The sequence below is a fragment of the Tamandua tetradactyla genome, chromosome 1 (assembly GCF_023851605.1).
Source record: "Tamandua tetradactyla isolate mTamTet1 chromosome 1, mTamTet1.pri, whole genome shotgun sequence".
In the NCBI taxonomy this organism is placed as follows: Eukaryota; Metazoa; Chordata; class Mammalia; order Pilosa; family Myrmecophagidae; genus Tamandua; species Tamandua tetradactyla.
In genome coordinates this window covers 100481334-100499897 of record NC_135327.1, presented here as the reverse complement: position 1 = coordinate 100499897, position 18564 = coordinate 100481334, and the positions used below count along the sequence as shown (strand labels likewise).

At 38.6% G+C, this 18564-nt stretch overlaps 1 long non-coding RNA gene across 1 annotated transcript in view; it reads right to left on the bottom strand.

Moving 5' to 3' along the window:
• Positions 1 to 1032: 1032 nt before the first annotated feature.
• LOC143650706 (uncharacterized) overlaps positions 1033 to 18564 on the bottom strand; it is a 29452-nt gene continuing 11920 nt past the window's right edge. The window contains exon 3 of the long non-coding RNA XR_013159645.1: positions 1033 to 1123. This is a non-coding gene — a long non-coding RNA (uncharacterized LOC143650706). The remainder of the gene's footprint in view (positions 1124 to 18564) is intronic.

The window sequence follows — 18564 nt, the reverse complement described above, 5'->3', positions numbered from 1 at the left end:
TTTTCTCGATACCTTGATGACAAATCTTGAATCATCCTAGGATTTCTGTCCCACATTGCCAGGGAGGTTTACAACCCTGGGAGTCATGTCCCACATAGAGGGGGGAGGGAAATGAGTTCACTTGCCATGTCAGCTGAAAGAGAGGCCACATCTGAGCAACAAAAGAGGTTCTCTGGGTGTGGCTCTTAGGCATAATTTTAAGTAGGCTTATCCTGTCCTTTGTAGGGATAAGTTTGATAGGGGTAAACCCCAAGATTGAGGGCTTGGTCTATTGATTTGGTTGTCCCCACTGCTTGTGAGAATATCAGGAATTCTCCAAATGGGAAAGTTGAATTTTTCCCTCTGTCTCCCCATTCCCCCAAGGGGACTTTGCAAATACTTCTTTATTCACTGTTCAAATCATTCTGGGATTTATTGGAGCATCACACTAACCCAGACAAACCAACAAAATTTCATGCCCTATTCAAGGTTCCATGTACTTAACGGTGTTCAATTAAACTGACCATTCAGGCTAAGTTAGGAAATGCACTAGTCAAAATATAAATTTTGCACCAAATAAACATTTCTCCCCTTAGTCTCACACAGCAGTTGAAGTTTTAAAATATGAATGATCATCTATTTTCAACACCCCGCAATACTGACATTCCTTTTGAACCAGAGCTTTAGCAGCCAGGGCCTCTTTTGTAACTGAACGCGCAGCTACTAAAAGGGACCATGTGATGGCCATGGTGCCTGACATCTCTCCTTTCTCTTATGAAATCCTAAATGTCTTGTAGCCTGCTGCAGGAATACTAACAGTCCAGCTAAGGAGTCCTGGGTATCCCCATACTCCCTTGGTGGCCTCCATTCATCTAAGAGGCTAACCATCCTTTTCCACATAGACGTTGCAGACCATCCCAGATGCCTCCTGGAGAGTCTCCCTTCCTAGTAGTATTCATGCCTTTCATGACAGGTGGCTCTTTGGTTTCCTGCCTGGCTCACCAAATGTTCCAACCCAACTTAGCCCCAAGACCAAAGAACACATCTGGCATGGAGCTACCCATAAGTTTAATTAGGGACTTACAAACAGGAGGAGATTCCTCCCAATGGCGGCGGTTTGGGAAATGGAAGTCAGTGTTCCATACTGAAGAGAGAGAGAGAAGAGCCATGAATGAAAGTGGCTTATAAAAGTTTAGGTCCACAGGGTGTAACAACAGAGTTTCTTGTGAGATTTGATTAGGGGAGGGGAGTTTTAATTACATACTTTCCCCCCTGAGGGGATCTATTGACCCTTAATGTCTGTCCTGGTCATGAAGGTGGCTGCATGCAGTGATTTGTTCTCATAATAGAGAAGGTTATGGGGCCTGGGGCCTGGGTCTTCACATCTTAACAAAGAGATGGACTTCTATCTAAAAACTTTTAAAAATGAAAACCATAATACTTTAATATAAGAAACAATAAGCAGGAGCCAAGATGGTGGCTTAGTGAGGTGTGGGATTTAGTTTGTCCTTCAGAACAGCTAATAAGTAGCCAGAAACAGTACAGAGCAACTGTTGGGGCCACATCAGTGACCAGACACACAGCATATTGCAGTCTGAACCAGCTGGACCAACTGCGAGCCCCCCCAGAGCCATGAGTTCTGCAAGCCTCGGTGGCCAGGGCTGCTCCCCCACAGGCCGCTTCCCAGAGGTGAAAGGAAAGAGACTTTACCAGCAGCAGGGGCTGAGCCCAACCAAACACCAATTGTGGAATTAGTTAACAAATTCTGACTACTAAAAATAGGCCCCCAGCTCAGCTGAACCTTGAGTAAAAGCAGAGGTTGCTGGGTTTTGCAGTGGCTCAGAGGGGGCAGGGCTGGAAGAAAAAGAAAAAAGAAAAAAAAAACAGTTTTTTTTGGATCTGAAAAGGTCTGGGCCCTGCAGGAAAGGAGGGGGCACATAGGACCTAGAGATACACAGAGCAACGTACCAACTTAAGCTCTTGATTGGCAAACCTGAGGAATGAGGTCCTGCTCTGAAAAGGATTTTTCTTTTTCTCTTTTGTGGCTGGGTTTCTATAGATTGATTACCCTTTGGATACAGCTGCAAGCCTTCTCAGGCTCCACTGACCCAGGCATAGGCACAAACAGGCTTGTTTGAGAGCTTGTCTGGAGACTGTGCCTTCCCCAGGAGAGGGGTGGGGCCTAGCTCATGTGGAATCCCTCGCTCAAGGAATTCAGACACCAGGGTCTGGAAAAGGGAAGCAATTAAAGCCAGCCTACAATCTCTCCTCTGTCTTCACCACACTCCCAGCAGGGAGAGTCTGCTGAAGTTAAAGGTACCACATCACCTTATGCTGGTGGGACCTGCAGACAGAAAAATGCCACATACTGGGCAGGGTAGGAACAATGCAGAGTCCAGAGACTACATAGGAAAACCTCTTATTCTGCTGGGTCTCACCCTCAGGGGAAACTGACACAGATGACTCTTTCCTCCTGAAAGGAGACCAGTTTGGTCTGGAAAAATCTGACTGGGGTCTATAATACCTAAGTGAACCCTCCTAAGGGGTGGGGGAAAGGCACCACATAGGCAGGGCAAGAAATAAACAAACAAACAAAAAAACAAGAACTGAAAAATTCGGATCTATTAAACAAAACCTAAGCTAGAGGACTAGAATAAGTTGAACTGAATGTGAAAGAACAGATAGACAAGAAAGTCATCCAGCAAGAAACTCCTAGGTGAAAAAAGTGAAAACAATCTCTGAAATAAACTAATTAAGGTAATTAAATGCCCAGACACCAGCAAGAAATAACGAATCACACTAGGAAAATTGAAGAAATGGCCCAGTCAAAGGAACACATCAACAATTCAAATGAGATACAGGAGTTGAAACAATTAATTCAGAATTTTCAAACAGACATGGAAAACCTCATCAAAGATCAAATCAATGAATTGAGGAAGGATATTAAGAAGGCAAGGAATGAACAAAAAGAAGAAATAGGAGGTCTGAAAAAACAAATCACAGAACTTGTGAGAATGAAGGCACAGTAGAAGAGATGAAGAAAACAATGGAAACCTACAATGTCAGATTTCAAGAGGCAGAAGATAGGATGAGTGAACAAGAGGATGGGATATCTGAAATCCGAGAAGCAAAAGAAAATATAGGGAAAAGAATGGTAAAATATGAGCAGGGACTCAGGGAATTGAATGACAACATGAAGCACACGAATATACATGTTGTGGGTGTCCCAGAAGGAGAAGAGAAGGGAAAAGGAGGAGAAAAACTAATGGAGGAAATTATCACTGAAAATTTCCCAACTCTTAGGAAAGACTTAAAATTACAGATCCAAGAAGTGCAGCATACCCCAAAGAGAATAGATCCAAATAGACGTACTCCAAGACATTTACTAATCAGAATGTCAGATGCCAAAGAGAAAGAGAGAATCTTGAAAACAGCACAAGAAAAACAATCCATCATATACAAGGGAAGCCCAATAAGACTATACGTAGATTTCTCTGCAGTAACCATGGAGGCAAGAAGACAGTGGGATGATATATTTAAGATACAAAATGAGAAAAACTGCCAACCAAGAATTCCAGCAAAACTGTCCTTTAAAAATGAGGGGGAAATTAAAAGATTTTCAGACAAAAAAAAATCACTGAGAGAATTTGTGACCAAGAGACTGGCTCTGCAAGAAATACTAAAGGGACCCCTAGAGGCAGATAAGAAAAGACAGGAGAGAGAGGTGTGGAGAAGAGTGTAGAAATGAAGACTATCAGTAAAGGTGAAAAGAAAAAAAAAAAAGAGATGTGACATATAAAATCCAAAAGGCGAAATGGTAGAAGAAAGTACTGCCCATACAGTAATAACACTAAATGTTAATGATAAAACTCTCCAATCAAAAGACATAGACTGGCAGAATGGATTAGAATAACTACTGACCCCACAGAAGTAAAGGAAGTAATGAAAGGATACTATGAACAACTTTATGCTAATAAATACGACAATATAGATGAAATGGACAACTTCCTAGAAAGACAAGAACAACCAACATTGACTTGAGAAGAAATAGATGACCTCAACAAACCAATCACAAGTAAAGAAACTGAATCAGTCATGAAGAAGCTCCCCCAGAAGAAAAGTCCAGGACCAGATGGCTTCACATGTGAATTCTAACAAGCATTCAAGAAAGAATTAGTATCAATCCTGCTCAAACTCTTCAAAAAAATTGAAGAGGAGGGAAGGCTACCTAACTCATTCTATGAAGCCAACATCACCCTCATACCAAAGACAGACAAAGATATTACAAAAAAAGAAAAGTACAGATCAATCTCTCTAATGAATATAGATGCAAAAATCCTCAATAAAATTCTAGCAAATCGAATCCAGCAGCACATTAAAAGAATTATACACCATGACCAAGTAGCATTTATCCCAGGTATGCAAGGATGGTTCAACATAAGAAAATCAATTAATGTAATACATCATATCAACAAATCAAAGCAGAAAAATCACGCGATCATCTCAATTGATGCAGAAAAGGCATTTGACAAAATTCAACATCCTTTCTTGTTGAAAACACTTCAAAGAATAGGAATAGAAGGGAACTTCCTCAACATAATAAAGGGAATATATGAAAAGCCCACAGCTAATATCATCCTCAATGGGGAAAAACTGAAAACTTTCCCCCTAAGATCAGGAACAAGACATGGATGTCCACTATCACCACTGTCGTTCAACATTGTGTTGGAAGTTCTAGCCAGAGCAATTAGACAAGGAAAAGAAATACAAGGCATCAAAATTGGAAAGGAAGAAGTAAAACTCTCACTGTTTGCAGATGATATGATATTATATGTCGAAAACCCTGAAAATCCAAGCAAAACTGCTAGAGCTAATAAATGAGTTCAGCAAAGTGACAGGTTACAAGATCAACACTAAAAAATCTGTAGTGTTTTATACACTAGTAATGAACAATCTGAGGGGGAAATCAAGAAAGAAAATTCCATTTACAGTTGCAACCAAAAGAATAAAATATTTAGGAATAAACTTAACTAAATATACAAAAGACTTATACAAAGAAAACAACAAGAAATTGTCAAAAGAAATCACAGAAGACCTAAACAGATGGAAGGGCATACCGTGTTCATGGATTGGAAGACTAAATATAATTAAGATGTTGTGTTAGTTAGATTCAGTTGTCAACTTGGCCAGGTGAGCATACCTAATCTTGTTGCTGTGGACATAAGCCAACGGTACGTGAACTTCATCTGTTGCCAATTACATCTGCAGTCGGCTAGGAGGCGTGTCTGCTGCAATGAGTGACGTTTGACTTAATTGGCTGGTGCTTAAATGAGAGATCGCAACGTAGCACAGCCTAGCAGCTTGGCATTCCTCATCTCAGCACTTGCAGCTCAGCCCGGGCCCTTGGAGGTGGAGAAAGAAATCACCCCGGGGAAAGTTGTTGGAACCCAGGGGCCTGGAGAGAAGACCAGCAGAGACCATCCTGTGCCTTCCACGTAAGAAAAGAGCCTCAGTGGAAAGTTAGCTGCCTTTCCTCTGAAGAACCAACAAAATAAATCCCCTTTTATTAAAAGCCAATCCGTCTCTGGTGTGTTGCATTCCGGCAGCTAGCAAACTAGAACAGATGTCAATCCTACCTAAACTGATTTACAGATTCAATGCAATACCAACTAAAATCCCAAAAACTTACTTTTCAGAAATAGAAAAACCAATAACCAAATTTATCTGGAGGGTCAGGATGCCCTGAATAGCTAAAAGCATAAGAAAGAGAAATGAAGTTGGAGGCCTCACACTACCTGACTTTAAGGCATATTACAAAGCTACAGTGGTCAAAATAGCATAGTCCTGGCATAAAGATAAATATACTGACCAAAGGAATAGAATTGAGTGTCCAGATATAGATCCTCTCATCTATGGACAATTGATCTTTAATAAGGCAATCAAGCCAACTCACCTGGGACAGAACAGTCTCTTCAATAAATGGTGCCTAGAGAACTGGATATCCATATGCAAAACAATGAAATAGGATCCATATATCACACCCTATACAAAAATTAACTCAAAATGGATCAAAGACATAAACATTAGATCTAAGACCATAAAACTGTTAGAAGAAAATGTAGGGAGATATCTTATAAATCTTATACCAGGAGGCAGTTTCTTAGACCTTACACCCAAAGCAGGAGCACTGAATAAATAAATAAATAAATGGAAACTCCTCAAAATTAAACACTTTTGTGCATCGAACAACTTTGTCCAGAAAGTAAAAAGACAGCTTACACAATGGGAGACAATATTTGGAAATGATATATCAGATAAAGGTCTAATATCCAGAACATACAAAGAGATTGTTCAACTCAACAACAAAAAGACAGCCAACCCAATTACAAAATGGGCAAAATACTTGAACAGACACTTCTGAGAAGAGGAATCACAAATGGCCAAAAGGCACATGAAAAGATGCTCAACTTCCCTGGCTATTAGGGAATTGCAAATTGAAACCACAATGAAGTATCATCTCACACCCACCAGAATGGCCATTATCAATAAAACCGAAAACGACAAGTGCTGGAGAGAATGTGGAGAAAGAGGCACACTTAAGCATTTTTGGTGGGAATGTCAAATGTTACAACCACTGTGGAAGGCAGTTTGGCAGTTCCTCAGGAAGCTAACTATAGAACTGCCGTATGACCCGGCAATACCATTGTTAGGTATCTACTTGGAGGACATGAGGGTGAGGACACAAGTGAACATGTGCACACCAATGTTTATAGCAGCATTATTTATAATTGTGAAGAGATGGAAACAGCCAAAATGTCCATCAACAGACGAGTGGCTAAACAACCTGTGATATATACATATGATGGAATATTATGCAGCCGTAAGACAGAATAAAGTTATGAAGCATGTGACAACATGGATGGACCTAAGGACATTATGCTGAGTGAGATTAGCCAGAAACAAAAGGACAAATATTGTATGGTCTCACTGATATGAACTGACATTAGTGAATGAACTTGGAGAATGTCATTGGTAACAGAGACCATAAGGAGATAGAAATAGGGTAAGATATTGGGTAATTGGAGCTGAAGGGATACAGATTGTGTTACAGGACTGATTGTAAAAACTCAGAAATGGATAGCACTATACTACCAAACTGTAATACAATGATGTTAAAACACTGATGAAGCTGCATGTGAGAATAATAGAGGGAGAAGGGCTGGCACAAATGAAATCAGATGAAAGATAGATGATAAAGACTGAGATGGTATAATCTAGGAATGCCTAGAATGTATAATGATAGTGACTAAATGTACAAATTAAAAAAATGTTTTTGCATGAGGAAGAGCAAAGGAATGTCATTACTGCAGGGTGTTGAAAATTAATAGTAATTAATATGTTAAAATTTTTAAGTTACTAAAAGAGAAAAACTGCCAACCAAGACTCCTATATCCAGCAAAATTGTCCTTCAAAAATGAGGGAGAAATTAAAACATTCTCAGACAAAAAGTCACTGAGAGAATTTGTGACCAAGAGACCAGCTCTGCAAGAAATACTAAAGGGAGCACTAGAGTCAGATACATAAAAACAGAAGAGAGAGATATGGAGAAGAGTGTAGAAAGAAGGAAAGTCAGATATGATATATATAATACAAAAGGCAAAATGGTAGAGGAAAATATTATCCAAACAGTAATAACTCTAAATGTTAATGGACTGAATTCCCCAATCAAAAGACATAGACTGGCAGAATGGATTAAAAAACAGGATCCTTCTATATGCTGCCTACAGGAAACGCATCTTAGACCCAAAGATAAATATAGGTTGAAAGTGAGAGGTTGGGAAAAGATATTTCATGCAAATAACAACCAGAAAAGAGCAGGAGTGGCTATACTAATATCCAACAAATTAGACTTCAAATGTAAAACAGTTAAAAGAGACAAAGAAGGACACTATATACTAATAAAAGGAACAATTAAACAAGAAGACATAACAATCATAAATATTTACGCACCGAACCAGAATGCCCCAAAATACGTGAGGAATACACTGCAAACACTGAAAAGGGAAATAGACACATATAGCATAATAGTTGGAGACTTCAATTCCCCACTCTCATCAATGGACAGAACATCTAGACAGAGGATCAATAAAGAAATAGAGAATCTGAATATTACAATAAATGAGCTAGACTTAACAGACATCTATAGGACATTACATCCCACAACAGCAGGATACACCTTTTTTTCAAGTGCTCATGGATCATTCTCAAAGATAGACCATATGCTGGGTCACAAAGCAAGTCTTAACAAATTTAAAAAGATTGAAATCATACACAACACTTTCTCGGATCATAAAGGAATGAAGTTGGAAATCAATAATAGGTGGAGTGCCAGAAAATTCATAAATACATGGAGGCTCAACAACACTCTCTTAAACAACAAGTGGGTCAAAGAAGAAATTGCAAGAGAAATTAGTAAATACCTCGAGGCGAATGAAAATGAAAACACAACATATCAAAACTTATGGGACGCAGCAAAGGCAGTGCTAAGAGGGAAATTTATTGCCCTAAATGCCTTTATCAGAAAAGAAGAAAAGGCAAAAATGCAGGAATTAACTGTCCATTTGGAAGAACTGGAGAAAGAACAGCAAACTAATCCCAAAGCAAGCAAAAGGAAAGAAATAACAAAGATTAGAGCAGAAATAAATGAAATTGAAAACATGAAAACAATAGAGAAAATCAATAAGACCAGAAGTTGGTTCTATGAGAAAATCAATAAGATTGATGGGCCCTTAGCAAGATTGACAAAAAGAAGAAGAGAGAGGATGCAAATAAATAAGATTAGAAATGGAAGAGGAGACATAACTACTGACCTCACAGAAATAAAGGAGGTAATAACAGGATACTATGAACAACTTTACGCTAATAAATACAACAATTTAGATGAAATGGACAGGTTCCTGGAAAGACATGAACAACCAACTTTGACTCAAGAAGAAATAGATGACCTCAACAAATAAATCACAAGTAAAGAGATTGAATTAGTCATTCAAAAGCTCCCTAAAAAGAAAAGTCCAGGACCAGACGGCTTCACATGTGAATTCTATCAAACATTCCAGAAAGAATTAGTACCAACTCTCCTCAAACTCTTCAAAATAATCGAAGTGGAGGGAAAACTACCTAATTCATTCTATGAAGCCAACATCACCCTCATACCAAAACCAGGCAAAGATATTACAAAAAAAGAAAACTACAGACCAATCTCTCTAATGAATATAGATGCAAAAATCCTCAATAAAATTCTAGCAAATCGTATCCAACAACACATTAAAAGAATTATACATCATGACCAAGTAGGATTCATCCCAGGTATGCAAGGATGGTTCAACACAAGAAAATCAATTAATGTAATACACCACATCAACAAATCAAAGCAGAAAAATCACATGATCATCTCAATTGATGCAGAGAAGGCATTTGACAAGATTCAGCATCCTTTCCTGTTGAAAACACTTCAAAAGATAGGAATACAAGGGAACTTCCTTAAAATGATAGAGGGAATATATGAAAAACCCACAGCTAATACCATCCTCAATGGGGAAAAATTGAAAACTTTCCCCCTAAGATCAGGAACAAGACAAGGATATCCACTATCACCACTATTATTCAACATTGTGTTAGAAGTTCTAGCCAAAGCAATTAGACAAGAAAAAGAAATACAAGGCATCAAAGTTGGAAAGGAAGAAGTAAAACTACCACTGTTTGCAGACGATATGATACTATACGTCGAAAACCCGGAAAAATCCACAACAAAACTACTAGAGCTAATAAATGAGTATAGCAAAGTAGCATGCTACAAGATCAACATTCAAAAATCTGTAGCTTTTCTATACACTAGTAATGAACAAGCTGAGGGGGAAATCAAGAAACGAATCCCATTTACAATCGCAACTAAAAGAATAAAATACCTAGGAATAAATTTAACCAAAGAGACAAAAAACCTATATAAAGAAAACTACAAAAAACTGCTAAAAGAAATCACAGAAGACCTAAATAGATGGAAGGGCATACCGTGTTCATGGATTGGAAGACTAAATATAATTAAGATGTCAATCCTACCTAAACTGATCTACAGATTCAATGCAATACCAATCAAAATCCCAACAACTTATTTTTCAGAATTAGAAAAACCAATAAGCATATTTATCTGGAAGGGCAGGGTGCCCCGAATTGCTAAAAACATCTTGAGGAAAAAAAACGAAGCTGGAGGTCTCGCGATGCTGGACTTTAAGGCATATTATGAAGCCACGTGGTCAAAACAGCATGGTATTGGGATAAAGATAGATATATCGACCAATGGAATCTAACAGAGTGCTCAGATATAGACCCTCTCATCTATGGACATTTGATCTTTGATAAGGCAGTCAAGCCAACTCACCTGGGACAGAACAGTCTCTTCAATAAATGGTGCCTAGAGAACTGGATATCCATATGCAAAAGAATGAAAGAAGACCCGTATCTCACACCTTATACAAAAGTTAACTCAAAATGGATCAAAGATCTAAACATTAGATCTAAGACCATAAAACAGTTAGAGGAAAATGTAGGGAGATATCTTATGAATCTTACAACTGGAGGTGGTTTTATGGACCTTAAACCTAAAGCAAGAGCACTGAAGAAAGAAATAAATAAATGGGAGCTCCTCAAAATTAAACACTTTTGTGCATCAAAGAACTTCATCAAGAAAGTAGAAAGACAGCCTACACAATGGGAGATAATATTTGGAAATGATATATCAGATAAAGGTCTAGTATCCAGAATATATAAAGAGATTGTTCAACTCAACAACAAAAAGACAGCCAACCCAATTACAAAATGGGAAAAAGACTTGAACAGACACCTGCCAGAAGAGGAAATACGGATGGCCAAGAGGCACATGAAGAGATGCTCAATGTCCCTGGCCATTAGAGAAATGCAAATCAAAACCACAATGAGATATCATCTCACACCCACCAGAATGGCCATTATCAACAAAACAGAAAATGACAAGTGCTGGAGAGGATGCGGAGAAAGAGGCACACTTATCCACTGTTGGTGGGAATGTCAAATGGTGCAACCACTGTGGAAGGCAGTTTGGCGGTTCCTCAAAAAACTGAATATAGAATTGCCATACGACCCAGCAATACCATTGCTAGGTATCTACTCAAAGGACTTAAGGGCAAAGACACAAACGGACATTTGCACACCAATGTTTATAGCAGCGTTATTTACAATTGCAAAGAGATGGAAACAGCCAAAATGTCCATCAACAGAAGAATGGCTAAACAAACTGTGGTATGTACATACGATGGAATATTATGCAGCTTTAAGACAAGATAAACTTATGAAGCATGTAATAACATGGATGGACCTAGAGAATATTATGCTGAGTGAGTCCAGCCAAAAACTAAAGGACAAATACTGTATGGTCCCACTGATGTGAATAAACTTGAAATATGTCATTGGTAACAGAGTCCAGCAGGAGTTAGAAACAGGGTAAGATAATGGGTAATTGGAGCGGAAGGGATACAGACTGTGCAACAGGACTAGATACAAAAACTCAAAAATGGACAGCACAATATTACCTAATTGTAAAGTAATCATGTTAAAACACTGAATGAAGCTGCATCTGAGCTATAGGGGTTTTTTGTTGTTGTTTTTTACTATTATTACTACTTTTATTTCTTTTCTCTATATTAACATTTTTTATCTTTTTCTGTTGTGTCGCTAGTTCCTCTAAACCGATGCAAATGCACTAAGAAACGATGATCATGCATCTATGTGATGATGTTAAGAATTACTGAGTGCATATGTAGAACGGTATGATTTCTAAATGTTGTGTTAATTTCTTTTTTTTTCTTTTTTTCTTTCTTTCCGTTAATAAAAAAATAAAAAAATAAAAATAAATAATAGGGGGAACAAATGCTAAAATAAATTTAGTTTGAAATGCTAGTGATCAATGAAAGCAAGGGGAAAGGGGTATGGTAGGTATGATCTTTTGTTTTTTCTTTCCTGTGTTCGTTTTATTTCTTTTTCTATTGTCTTTTTATTTCTTTTTCTGAATTAATGCAAATGTTCTAAGAAATGATGAATATGCAACTAAGCGATGATATTGTGAATTACTGATTATCTATTTTGATGTTTTATTTGGTTTCTTAATTTTTTTAATTAATAAATAAATTTTAAAAAAAATTTTAACTTATGTGTGAGACTAAAGCAAAAAATGTTTATTTGGTATAAAATTTATATTTTGACTAGTGCATTTCCTAATGTAACTTGTGTAGACAGCTTAACTGAACACCATAAGTACATAGAACCTTGAATAGGGTATGAGATTTTGTTGGTTTGTATAGAGTGATGCCCCAATAAATCCAAGAGTGATTTTAACAGTGAATAAAAAAGTATTTGCAAAGTTCCCTTTGGGGAATGGTGAGAAAGGGGAAAATTCAACTTCCCCAAGTTGAATTCTTGATATTCTCACAAGTAGTGCTGACAACCAAAGCAATAGGCTGAGCCCCCAATCTTGGGGTTTGTTCATATGATACTTAACCACACAAAGGACAGGTCAAGCCTACTTAAAATTAGGCCTAAGAGTCACCCCCAAGAGAACCTCTTTTGTTGCTCAGATGCTGCCTCTGTCTCCAGCCAACACAACAAGCAAATTCACTGCCCTCTCCCTGTCTACGTGGGACATGACATCCAGGGGTGTGGACCTTCCTGGCAATGTGGGACAGAAATCCTAGAATGAGCTGAAACTCAACATCAAGGGATTGAGAAAACCCCTAGAATGAACTGAGACTCAGCATCAAGGGATTGAGAAAATCTTCTCAACCAAAACGGGGAAGAGCGAAATGAGACAAAATAAAGTGTCAATGGCTGAGAGAGTCCAAGTAGAGTTGAGAGGTTATCCTGGAGGTTATTCTTACGCATTAAATAGATATCACCTTGTTATTGAAGATGTAATGGAGAGGCTGGAGGGAACTGCCTGAAAATGTAGAGCTGTGTTCCAGTAGCCATGTTTCTTGATGATGATTGAACAATGATATAGCTTTCACAATGTGACTGTGTGATGGTGAAAACCTTGTGTCTGATGCTCCTTTTACCTACCTTATCAACAGACAAGTAAAACATATGGAATAAAAATAAACAATAGGGGGAGCAAATGTTAAAATAAATTTAGATTGAAATGCTAGTGATCAATGAAAGGGAGGGGTAAGGGGTATGATATGTATGAATTTTTTTCTGTTGTCTTTTTATTTCTTTTTCTGAATTGATGCAAATATTCTAAGAAATGATCATGATAATGAATATGCAACTATGTGATGATATTGTGAATTACTGATTATATATGTAGAACAGAATGAACATATATTAAGAATGTAGGCGTTTCTTTCTTGTAATATTTTTAAATTAAAAAAAAAAGCCTACATCCCTTAACGTCTTCTTTTGCTTCTGCCCATATCTTAAATGCTGTTTGTTTGTTTTTTTAAGTTTCCACCTAAGACCCCTCCTCTTCACACTGTATACTGCTTCATTCCTGGGTGATGTAATGCTTTTCCAAAACTTTGATTATTATCTGTTCTAAGACAATTCTGGAATCTCCCTGAACTTTCTCCTGAACTTTAGACCCATACCTAGGATGATCACACAAGTTTTTTCTTTAAACCAAAAGATACATGCCTGAGAGCAAAAGATGGTAAAAAAGGAGTAAAGGAGAGTTGTTGGTAATTACAATAGGTATGGGACAACAGGTATGAACTTGGAGCCAACAGACTATCCTTGGAGAACCAGGACAAACAGTCATCTTACATATAGCGAGCTCTCTACTGGATATCTCCATTTGAGTGTTCCACAGGCTTCTCAATTCAGCTTGTCCAAAATTCAACCCATTATCTTCCAGCATGTTCTGCCTCCTATATACCTCATCTGTAAGTATATATATCTGTAGGTTGACATCTTCTCCCTAATGGCCCAAGTTGGGAAACTGGGGACCCTTGACTTCTTACTCTTCTTCACCCTCAGAAGCCATCAATCCAAAATCCTGTTTAATTTATTTTTTAATTCTCTCTCAAATCCCTCTGTCTCTCTCCATCCCTGCTGCCATTTCTTTGACCTAAACCATTATTACTTGTTCACTTTGAAAAACAGTCATGGCCTTCCAGCTGGTTTTCCAGAGGCTTATCCTGCCTCACCCATACTCTTTGGATCCAGATCGATCCTTTAAAACACAATTCTAACAATGTTATTCCCCTACTGTCCAAACTTCTCAACACAGCTTACGAGAGTCCTCAGGATCCAGCCTTTGTGGCCTTCCACACCTACTATCTCATTCATTTCCCTTCAGTTTCCAGGTCTTGAATGTGCTCAGCCTAGGTGCTGGACATTTGCATGTATTTTCCTTCTGCGTGGCATGTTTCTTCTCTTCTTTGCCTGGATAATTGCTGCTTATTCTTCAGTTCTTAGTTTAGGATATCCTCTCCTCCAGGAAGCCTGCCCTGATCCCACCCTCCCAGTTTGGGTTAGGTTGTCCCACTACTCCCATGACAGCCTGTACTTAAATATGTCATAGCACTTATCCCACAAAATGGTAATTGTCTAAATTTTTGTTGCCAATACATTTACACATATATTAGGTGCTCAACAAATATGTTTTTGATAAATTAATGAATATAATAAAGGCATACAAATGCTACCAATGTTATGGATTCCTAAGTAGCTGTACCTTTGATATGGTCAACTTGCTCCTGACAGTAGCAGCTTGACTACCATTAAGTAACAGCAGAGACAGCCAGGAGGGAACGAGGCATCCTCAGAAGCTACTCACACTCAGAAGGAAAATTTCCCCAGGGAGCTTAGAAATCCTCTCTATTTTAAGCAAGCAGGAGTGCTCCTTGACTCAATGGCTGCACTTCTCATAATTTCTTTGTGGTGTGGATTTGTGAAGCCGCCAGAACAGACCTTCTGTAACGTGGGGATGATACCTTCCTTAGGTGGAAACGAAAGGTGCAGAACTGTAAAGGTCAGATCTGGGACCAAACTTAACCCACTCTGTGGGGTGTCCTCTGACGTCTCAGGCAGAGTAGATCACTCTTATCTGTGCCCAACCCTCTGGGCACCCTTCTGTGGTGGCAAGTGTTCATCGAGAGACTAAGGCTCCAGAATGTCAGCTCCTCAAGGCAAGAGTCCAATCAGGGAAAATAAGCTAGTGCTGGGAGACAGTTCATTTGCTCTTGCCCAGCCTTCATGAAGTCTAGCCAGCAGGGGTTATATGCACCTACTATTCAGAATTTCTCATCTCTTAATAACTACAAAAATGAATGAACTTCATAAAGGTGGTATTGAAAAAAAAAACTTCTGTCCTGATCAAGATGCTGGAGTGAGACACTTCAGGGCTCCATCCCTACCCTCCCTGGGCCAGAAATTTTGAACAACCAGGAAGAACTGACAGAAACATTTTTCTCAAAGCTCTGGAAACAGTTTAAGGGCTGCAGTAACAGGGTTAGTACTGAATCAAGAAAAACACTATTTAAAAGTGGTAGGGTCAGCGATGACTCCCAGGGATAGTTTGGCCCTGGCACTGTGGGATCAACAATGCCATCTTGACCAAAAGGGGGAAAAGAAGTGTAACTAATAAAGTATCAGTGGCTGAGAGAGTTCAAATAGAGTCGAGAGGCTACTCTGGATGTTGCTCTTAAGCAAGCTTCAGTTAGACATTGTTACTCATCACAGCTTGCCAAACACCAACCAAAACCATTCCAGCCAATTCTAAAGAACACCTATAAGATTCTACAAAGATTCCATGCACTAGGGTAACTTTCCAGAAACCTTAACGTCCAGATGGGTCCCTGGACCAGATAAGTCCTGAAATGCAGAGGGGCCAGGCTCTCCAGAACATCAGATAGTTCCATCTCCCTACCCCATATTATTGACAGCCTCTTCTAACATGAAAAAATTAGATTGGGCCCAAATACCCCTAAAGAGTAGGAGAAAGTTCAAAGGTGATGGTGGAGTTACACAGAGAAGGTAGGGTTTTACAAGCAAGTATCCTTGCTGAATCATTATACTGATATTTCTTTTAGTCTCCAGTATCTTAGAGCAGCTAGAAATAAAAACCTAAAATCGTGGAATAGTAACCCATACAGAACTCTGAAATTTGTTCTACAACTAATTGTTGTGCTATGCTTTGAAATTTATTGCTTTTTTGTATATGTGTTATTTTTCACAAAAAGGTCAATTGTGATGATAAAAAAATATTTATTCCATCTAACTTCCTATATTTTGTAGCAGCTAGAAGAAAAAAATCTCAAAAGATTGCATGGTAGCCCATGATAAACTCTGGAATCTGTCCTGTAACTACCTGTTGGAGAGTGCTTTGAAAACTATGGCTTTTTCCCTTCTTTGCTTTGTATATATGCTATACTATACAATAAAAAAAGTTAAAAAAAAAAAAAAAAAAAGAAGAAGAAGATGTGGTAGACTCTGGTTGGATGGGGGCAGTAGGCTCTGATTTGGCCTGCCACAGAGCCTCTGAATTATTTTCTCATATGACAGATCACTACAGACCTGGTAGGTGTGGAAATAAAACCACACTGACTTCGCAGAGGGTGGATCCCCTTACCATATATACTGTCCTCAATCCTCCCCTCACAGTGCTTCCATGTTGGCCCCTGTAGGGTTGACATTCCCATGGAGTACGGTGTGAAAGGAGCCCTGAAGTTGGGCAGTGGGGCAGCCTTGCAGTCCCCTGTCCTCCTTCAGTGTAGAGACCTAAACTCATTCAAACACTAGCCCAATGGGAAGGCTTTCCAGCTCCTCTAGAAGAATTGTGGCTGTACCTCCTAGCATTTTGGGCTTTCCTCTTTCAAATATAAATCCATTATAGAGCATCTAGACAGAGGAGCAATAAGGAAACAGATATTTTTTAATAGTATGATAAATGAACTAGACTTAACAGACATTTATAGGACATCACACCCCACAACAGCAAGATATGCATTTTTCTCAAAGTGCTCATGGGACATTCTCAAGGATGGACCATATGCTGGGTCACTAATTAAATAAAATAATTATATTCACTCAAAGAATTTAAAAAGATTGAAATTATGCAAAACACCTTCTGGGTTCATAATGGAGTGAAGTTGGAAATCAACAGGCAGAAGGACAGAAAAATTCACAGATATATCATGGAGGCTAAACAATAATCTCTTAAACAACCAATGGGTCAAGGAAGAAATTACAAGAGACATCAGTAAACATCTCGAGGCAAATGAAAATGGAAACACAACATATCAAAATTTATGGGAGGCAGCAAAGGCAGTGCTGAGAGGGAAATTGATTGCCCTAAATGCCTGTATTTATAAAAGGAGAAAGAGCAAAAAATCTAGGAGTTAACTGTTCACCTGGAAGAACTAGAGAAAGAACAGCAAACTAACCCAAAAGCAAACAGAAGGAAAGAAATATGACGATTACAGCAGAAATAAATGAAATTGAGAATATGAAAGCAACAGAGAAAATCAACAAAACCAGAAGTTGGTTCTTTGAGAAAATCAATAAAATTAATAGATCCTTAGCTAGGCTGGCAAAAAGAGAGAGAGAGAGAGAGAGGACCCAAATAAATAAAATCAGAATTGGGAGCGGGGACATAATCACTGACCCTGCAGAAAAAAAGGAGGCAATGAGAGGATACTATTAGCAACTATCTGCTAATAAACTAGATAACATAGATGAAATGAACAACTTCCTAGAAAGGCATGGACAACTAACATTGACTTGAGAAGAAATAGATGACCTCAACAAGCCAATCACAATTAAAGAGATTGAATCAGTCATCAAGAAGCCCCCAAAAAGGACTGGGGAGAAAGGAGGAAATAGTCAACTTCCTCATCTGGGGAATTCCTGATATTCTCACAAGCAGTGAGGACAACCAATTCAATAGGCTGAACCCTCAATCTTGGGGCTCACCCTTATAAAAGTTATTTCTGCAAAATAGAAGCTAAGCCTACAGATAATTATGCCTTAAATTCACCCCCAGAGAACGTCTTTCGTTTCTCAGATGTGGCCTCTCTCTCTCTAAGCCAAGTTGGCAGGTGAACTCATTGCCCTCCCCATTACATGGGACATGACTCCCAGGGGTATAAAGCTCCCTGGCCACATGGGACCTGACTCTAGAGGGTGAGCCAGGACCTGGCATCATAGGAATCAGAAAGCCTTTTTGACCAAAAGGGGGAAGAGAGAAATGAGACAAAATAAAGTCTCAGAGGCTGAGAGATTTCAGAGTCAAGAGGTTATTCTGGAGGTTATTCTTACATATTAAATAGATATCCAATTTTAGAGTATGGTGTATTGGAGGGGTTAGAGGGAAGTACTCAAAACTGTTGAACTGTGTCCAATAGCCTTGATCCTTGAAAATGACTGTCTAACTATATAGCTTTTACAGTGTGACTGTGTGATTGTGAAAACCCTGTGTCTGATGTTTCTTTTATCCAGGGTATGGACAGATGAGTAAAAAATAAGAACAATAAATAAGTAAAAACAAGGGAGCATAAGGTT